The following is a 6,490-nucleotide window of genomic DNA, read 5'->3' on the forward strand; positions in this document are numbered from 1 at the left end:
CCTTCTCCACTCCCCCTCACCTTCTCCCCTTTGATGAAACTGCTCCTTTGCTAAGTGAGCAGTGGTGTGATGGATCGTCTAATGGGAAGAGACGAAGCATTAAAACCATATTTCACAGGGACATAATGTTCAGAGGATTTCAGTAAGATCTACTCAAAATGGTCCTGTGTGTGTCAGATTTTGAAAGTATCTATGTTGATGTGCTTGTGTGAGAATGGGCTTTAACAACGACTAAGAGTTTATTTGTATGTGCAGACGTGTCTTAATGGCGTGTTAAAATCACACCCTGATGTTATTTTTGATTTGATTCAGCATCCCTGTGAAAGATTACATATCAATGATCATTTTCTCTTTCATAAAAGCTGTTAGACGATGCACGGCAGTAAACACACTGTCTCTGTGAGGCAGGAATTTCACTGTATGTCAATATATTTTTAAATATTAATAACATGATACATGTTTTGTTTTCTACCTGTCTTAGTCTTTCAATCTGTTATACAGCAACACTAATGAGCTCCAACACTACCACCTTCAGGACCAGATACTGGTGGCTTTAATAACTAATCATGCACATGCCCATACACACACACACACACACACATGTATGTATGTAAACACACACGCACAAAGGATACCCCCTGCCCGGGGTTAAAAAGTGGAAAACTGCACCCAGGTGCTGGTGTCAGGAAAAGGAAACGGACTACTGAGTGTGTGCGGTGTCAGAGGTCATGTTGCATGTGTTCCATGTGAAAGCCAATGTAAGTACAGACGTGCAAAAGCCACATGTTTGTTGACATGTTTCTCTGCTTCTCTTCTGAACTAGCACAGACATTTAATAGCTATGGTTTTCCAAAGCGGTGACACATGTTTCTGCAGAATCTCGACACTACAACCGTCTCACTTTCAATAACATTCAGTAAACGCAAAGTAACTCAGGCTTGCATACCCTTAGGTATATATTTTTCATTAGTTTGGAAGGTAGCAGTGTTGGGCATTGAGGCTGACTTCCTAATAGTCAACACACAGCAAAGGCAATGCAAGAACAACTGGGGAAAAGCAGCTGCTTCCAATATGTGTTTCATCCATAAAATGCTTTGTATTACCTAATCTCACTGCAAAACAAGAGAGGTGCCTCACACACACACACAAAACCTCACTCACCCAGTGTGGTTTGAAATCACATATGAAGCACATTATAAGCCTTTATGGGTGAATCATGTGTGGGGGGGGCACTGAAAACTTGTCTAACCAGAGGGGAGGGAAAGAACAGAAACAGACATGTTAAAGGTGACATGAACTGTGACTCCATGGTTGTACTGATGGCTTACAGTCCAGCCTCTGTTGTGACATGAGCATTTAATAAATGTGCATTAGCTCATTCATTGCGGTCATCACACCCTTCCAAGCATCACAACCAATTCTGTTCAAATTCTGCACTGTCATCAGTCGGCAGGAAGCAACAGTGGTAAAAACTCACCACATTACCGTGTTCATCTGCTTATTTCTCCAATTAATTACGCTCAGGCGCTGCACAGGTTCTTTGCGGTGTTTTACAAGAAACAGCTTGCTATGAATAATGGTTTCTGTGCTGTGTGTCAGGCAGCTGTTACATAGCAGACTATGTGTGTCACAAATGGATAAAATAGCAATTTAAACAGAGAGAGCTGCAGGAGAGAGTGACGTTGGGGAGTGTTTTCTGGGAGGAGTGGATCAAACGTTAACGGATGAGGAAGGTCGATGAGAGACAGACGTGGATCTGGACCTGCTTTGCTGTATTTTTATGAGAGCTGTTAAATTGTCTGAGTGGAGTGGTTGGCAGGTTTGAACACATACCGAAAGCTCCATTCTCACAGCTCTTTACCTGTCTACTTTAAACACTGTAACTGACTCCTGGACTGAGAAACTGTTATTTCCCAAGTGCTCATTTGTCAACACCATTATTTTTTTTCTGTCTACAGCAGACTCAATCAATTTCACACAGCTACATTTCTGTTTTTTAATTGCAGTACATTTGGGTTTTACGGTCAATAATAGATTTTTCTGTGCAGGAATTTCCTGTCTGGAATAGCCTGGTTGCTTTGATAGGTGGGTCAGCGGAGGTAAAACTCTCCGGTATCAGGAAAAAAAAGAGGAACACCAACCGCTCTATTTGTTGAGTCTCCATGGAAATGAATGCATATCATTGTGAACACAATCAAAAGAGTCCACGGGTGAATCACTCTCTGTGGCATTCGAGTTTCAATTTAGTCTCCGGCACTGAATGTGGAACTTTGTTTTATCTGGACATGACAGTTTGTGATTATGTCATTTTTGCAAGTACCTAACACATGGGATTTGACACACAAATGAGTGAACGCACCATGAGTTTGATTTAGTTGCACTGCATGTCTTAAACAAACAAGAAAAAAACTTTTCTCACTCTTTGGCTTGTCAGATGCGGTTCATTCCAGTTCACATTATTTCCAGTTTAAATTAGTGAAGCTAAACTTTGTTTTCTCTTCAGAACAGCTCCCATGGGCTCACTGTTGCCTAGTTGCCTTGTTCTTCCAGAAACAGCATGACGGGAGGCAACAAAGCTATGCTAACATCATCATCATTGTTATCACATTTCTTTTTTTTCTTCTTTTTAAACCCACTGCAGGGAGAAAGAAAGAAGCTAGCCAGAGGTGGGCACTTCTCAGATTTCTCTCTTTTGCCAGTCTGAACAAACAGATTTTAAACAGATGGACATTTCAGAGAGACGGCCAGATGCGGATAAGAGAGGACGAGGGTGTTAGGTGTTTCAGGACGAAACTTTTAAGGGGAATCTGGGGCAGTTCTGTTCTCTTTCTGGTCCTTCCACCCTGCCCAGGAGGAAGGTTAAGATTGTTGTGTGGAGTGATGGGTCCCACTGCGCAAGGCTGTACCACAGGGTGGATACTCCAGCCACTCCACTACAAAAACAAAATCACTAACAGCTTAGCAAACGTTTTCATCAGGTTTGGATTTAATAATAAAATAAAATTATTTATCTTATGATATTTTTTATGACCCCTCAGGACAGGGCTGGGTGACAAGCGGTGCAGACTAGGAAGAAACCCAGTTGCTTAGACCCACCCTCAGATGGGAAGGGGAGGCTGAATGTCACCTTCAAATCCAGCAGGCGGATTGATTCAGGGCCTTCAGGGAGCAGCGGGAAATACCTTGGCCTGACAGGAGACACTAAACCAAACAACCGGTGTCCCCCCTTGGGAGAACACTTGACTGCGGTTTGCTATGAATTTACGGGCCCCTGGCAAATACATTTTACGCTAAACTTTTATATATTATACTTTTATATATGGCATAAAATGTGTTTATGTTTGAAATGTACATTTCAATAAACAAAGTACTTAACCTTATATATGTGATGTTTCCTAACATGTCATACTTTTGGGAGACAAATCTAAAAATAGTGAAGAAGACTGGAGCAAAATAAAAAAATACAACATACATTTTTACTGCAACACATAACTCATGATATGACACATACTGTATTGAGTGTGTGTGGTAATGTATGTTTTATGTATAAGCTGGTTCCCGAGTATGTAACAGTAATATTTCTATGACACAGTATGAGCTTTACTTTTCAATTCTACTGCAAGATTTGCAGCTTGTAAGAAATAAACTTTTATTTGCATCCCACAATTTCTTAAACATAAATTATGTGAGATACAATACACACTAAAATTATATGTAGTTTATGAGCAGATTTTATTTTTGAAAAAAAAGAAAAAGAAAACTCTGGACAGCAGATTTCTCTCAGCACATCAACAACCACTTCACTTTCACTCACATCCAGTTGCGTAACTAAAAGCGAGAGTCTGTTAAATATTAAATATTTACTCTCGTGCTGCGACTTGTACACTGGAAACAGTCCGATGATACACAGTGTATTTCTGGACGCACAACAGACCTGAGGCAGTTTTGATTGTTGGAGCCATCTACATACATTATCAAATCAATGTATTGCTCTCCAACGTGACTCGCTCAGATTGCGGCTTAGTTTATTTTCTGCATGTTCTCTGCCAAAAGTATCTAATCCCGTCTTTCCTCTTCGGTCTGTCTTTAAATGAAAAATGAAGTGCAATAAAAATGTGAATGTTCTCTTTTTTTCTCTCTCTATAGAATAGAGGCCAGAAGGGGAACAATGTTCTGAGTCCTTGTGGATACAGCACAGTATCAGTGGGTTTGCATAAGATCATTACTGCGTCTTGTTACCCAATACACTTGCTACATCCATCCTTCATTTCAAATCATACAAGCTGAGTCTTCTCATGTAAGATGTTTTACACACAAAAACAGCAGCAAGCTTGTACTTGTGCATAAATCATCTCAGTGGGGAAACCACTTTATTTATTCTTTTCTTTTCTCTTTTTTTGTATCTCAGTTTCTGGATTTTTTTTTAATTCTGGGACGCACTGAACATAAAGTGACATCTGATTATTTTCCATGGCAAGAAGAGAAACTGCTGGGAGTTGTTCCCTGCTGTGAACGGTAGTTGGAAGTAATTTAATTTAATCAACACACAAGTCAATTTGATGTCTCATCAATGTGAGCGGAGAGAATAAATCCGCAGTAACATTCTGAGGCTGGAGTATAACACTTCTTTGTTTTATTTTCCCCACACTGACAGCTCCGCGTGTGAAATCAGCACCATCATCTATGAAGTGAAGTTCATGTCCTAATGAAAATCAATCAATCGTTGCGTGTTTGCAAAGCAGGTGCTGTATATACCGTACATGCACGACTGCAGTGGATATGAGTCGATGCATACTGCTATAGAACCGAGTCATTGGTATGCTGACTGATGTGGCCACACACTGGGCTTTAAAGCAGCTGGGTCATTGAGCGTCCACACAACAGGCATTGTGGAATGTTCATCATGCTTGGCAGATAAGAGCCTGGAGTCTACAGTGCATGAAATGTACAGTATATTTGAGTTTTCTATTCTGCACAACCGTTTCCTAATACATCATTAAAGTAGCAATAGAGAGAGGGCCAAAGAAATCTGAAAGTCTAATATTGGCTTGTTCCTCGTTGGGAATATTGACCACAGGAGGGAAACAAACATGTCAGATGTGTGACGGGGTAACTTCCTCTCTCATCATCCTTGGAGACTTGTGTTTTGTGTCAGCGGTGCATGATCACTGTCACAGGAAAGTATTTAAAAGAAACAGGATCCATTGAAAGTGAGTATGTTGCCCTGCTGTGAGTTCGTCCAGTCAGAGGACTATGATTAAGTGGGTGATCTGCATCATAGTGTGGATTGAATCTTTCATCGAGCAGCAGGAGATGAGGTCGGGCAGACATTTTATGATGCTTCAGAAAAAAGCAGTGATATGAATGGAGGATGGAAAGGCAGGATTGTAAGAGAGAAGAGCAGATGTGACAAAGAATAAATAACAAACAGATCATAGCAAACTGCATTGTGTTGATTAAATGACATGAATTCAATATAATTCAAAGAGAAAACTGCACTGCGCCCTGGAAACCTGTGCTTTTTAATCTCTGGAGTTGAATGTAAAGAGCTTGGAGATTAATGCAGATGGTCATTTATTAGTCCTATAATTTCTGCACTCACACTCTGATAATTTGCCAACTGCATTCATAAAAGAATGCTTGTTAATAGGGATGTCCTGGTCGAGTTTTTTGTCCTCCAGTCACAGTATATGTCTTTACATATTGAGCACCTCCTGATACAGGTCCAGTACCTGTCATTTCCTTGTGCACAGGGCACATTTTAAGAGGAGTGTATGCTTGATAACAAAACAGCACTGCAATGCACTAAGTTAAAACATTGCCTGCATCTGAGCTGACCTTTTGCAGCATTAACACAACATCTGGCAATTAAGAGAAGGTCATCGTGTTTATTTGTGCCTGAGAATAAAGCCACAATGAAAAGGTAGGTAATAACATTTTATCTATTCTTACATGTAGAGCTGTGTCCTGCTACAACCTGCACTCCTTTAGAGCACGGCACAATTGTTAGCCTTTGTTAGTCTGTGAAGTTGTGTATTTTTGTGTTTGCCTATAAATTCTTTCAAGGTCTTCACTATCAATAAAGCAAAATCCTTGAAGGAATACAAGTCTTTTTCAAAATCTTGATTAAAGTTCACAGTGTCATATGACAAGCATATTCTAATTAATTAATATTGAACTGATCAATATTGGAAATAGCCCTTAATTTCCCACTGATAATTACCTGCATTCAAAGTGCACAAAATTCAAACTTCCATCACATGACAACCTGCCCAGCAAGAAAAACCTAAATATTAAATTAAATAAAGATGAAGAATGAAAGAAGGACTAAGAGAAGGAAGAGAAAGTTCCTTTTTGTGTTGTGAGAACTGTGTATTTTTGTAGCTTCCTCTTAATCTCCGCAAACAGCAGTGCGATGTAGGCAGGGAGAAAGTAAAAGAATGAAGGGTGGTTGAGTGATTATGTGCTAAGGAGGGGTGTGTGTCTGTGT

Source organism: Parambassis ranga, chromosome 2 (genome assembly GCF_900634625.1).
Source record: "Parambassis ranga chromosome 2, fParRan2.1, whole genome shotgun sequence".
In the NCBI taxonomy this organism is placed as follows: domain Eukaryota; kingdom Metazoa; phylum Chordata; class Actinopteri; family Ambassidae; genus Parambassis; species Parambassis ranga.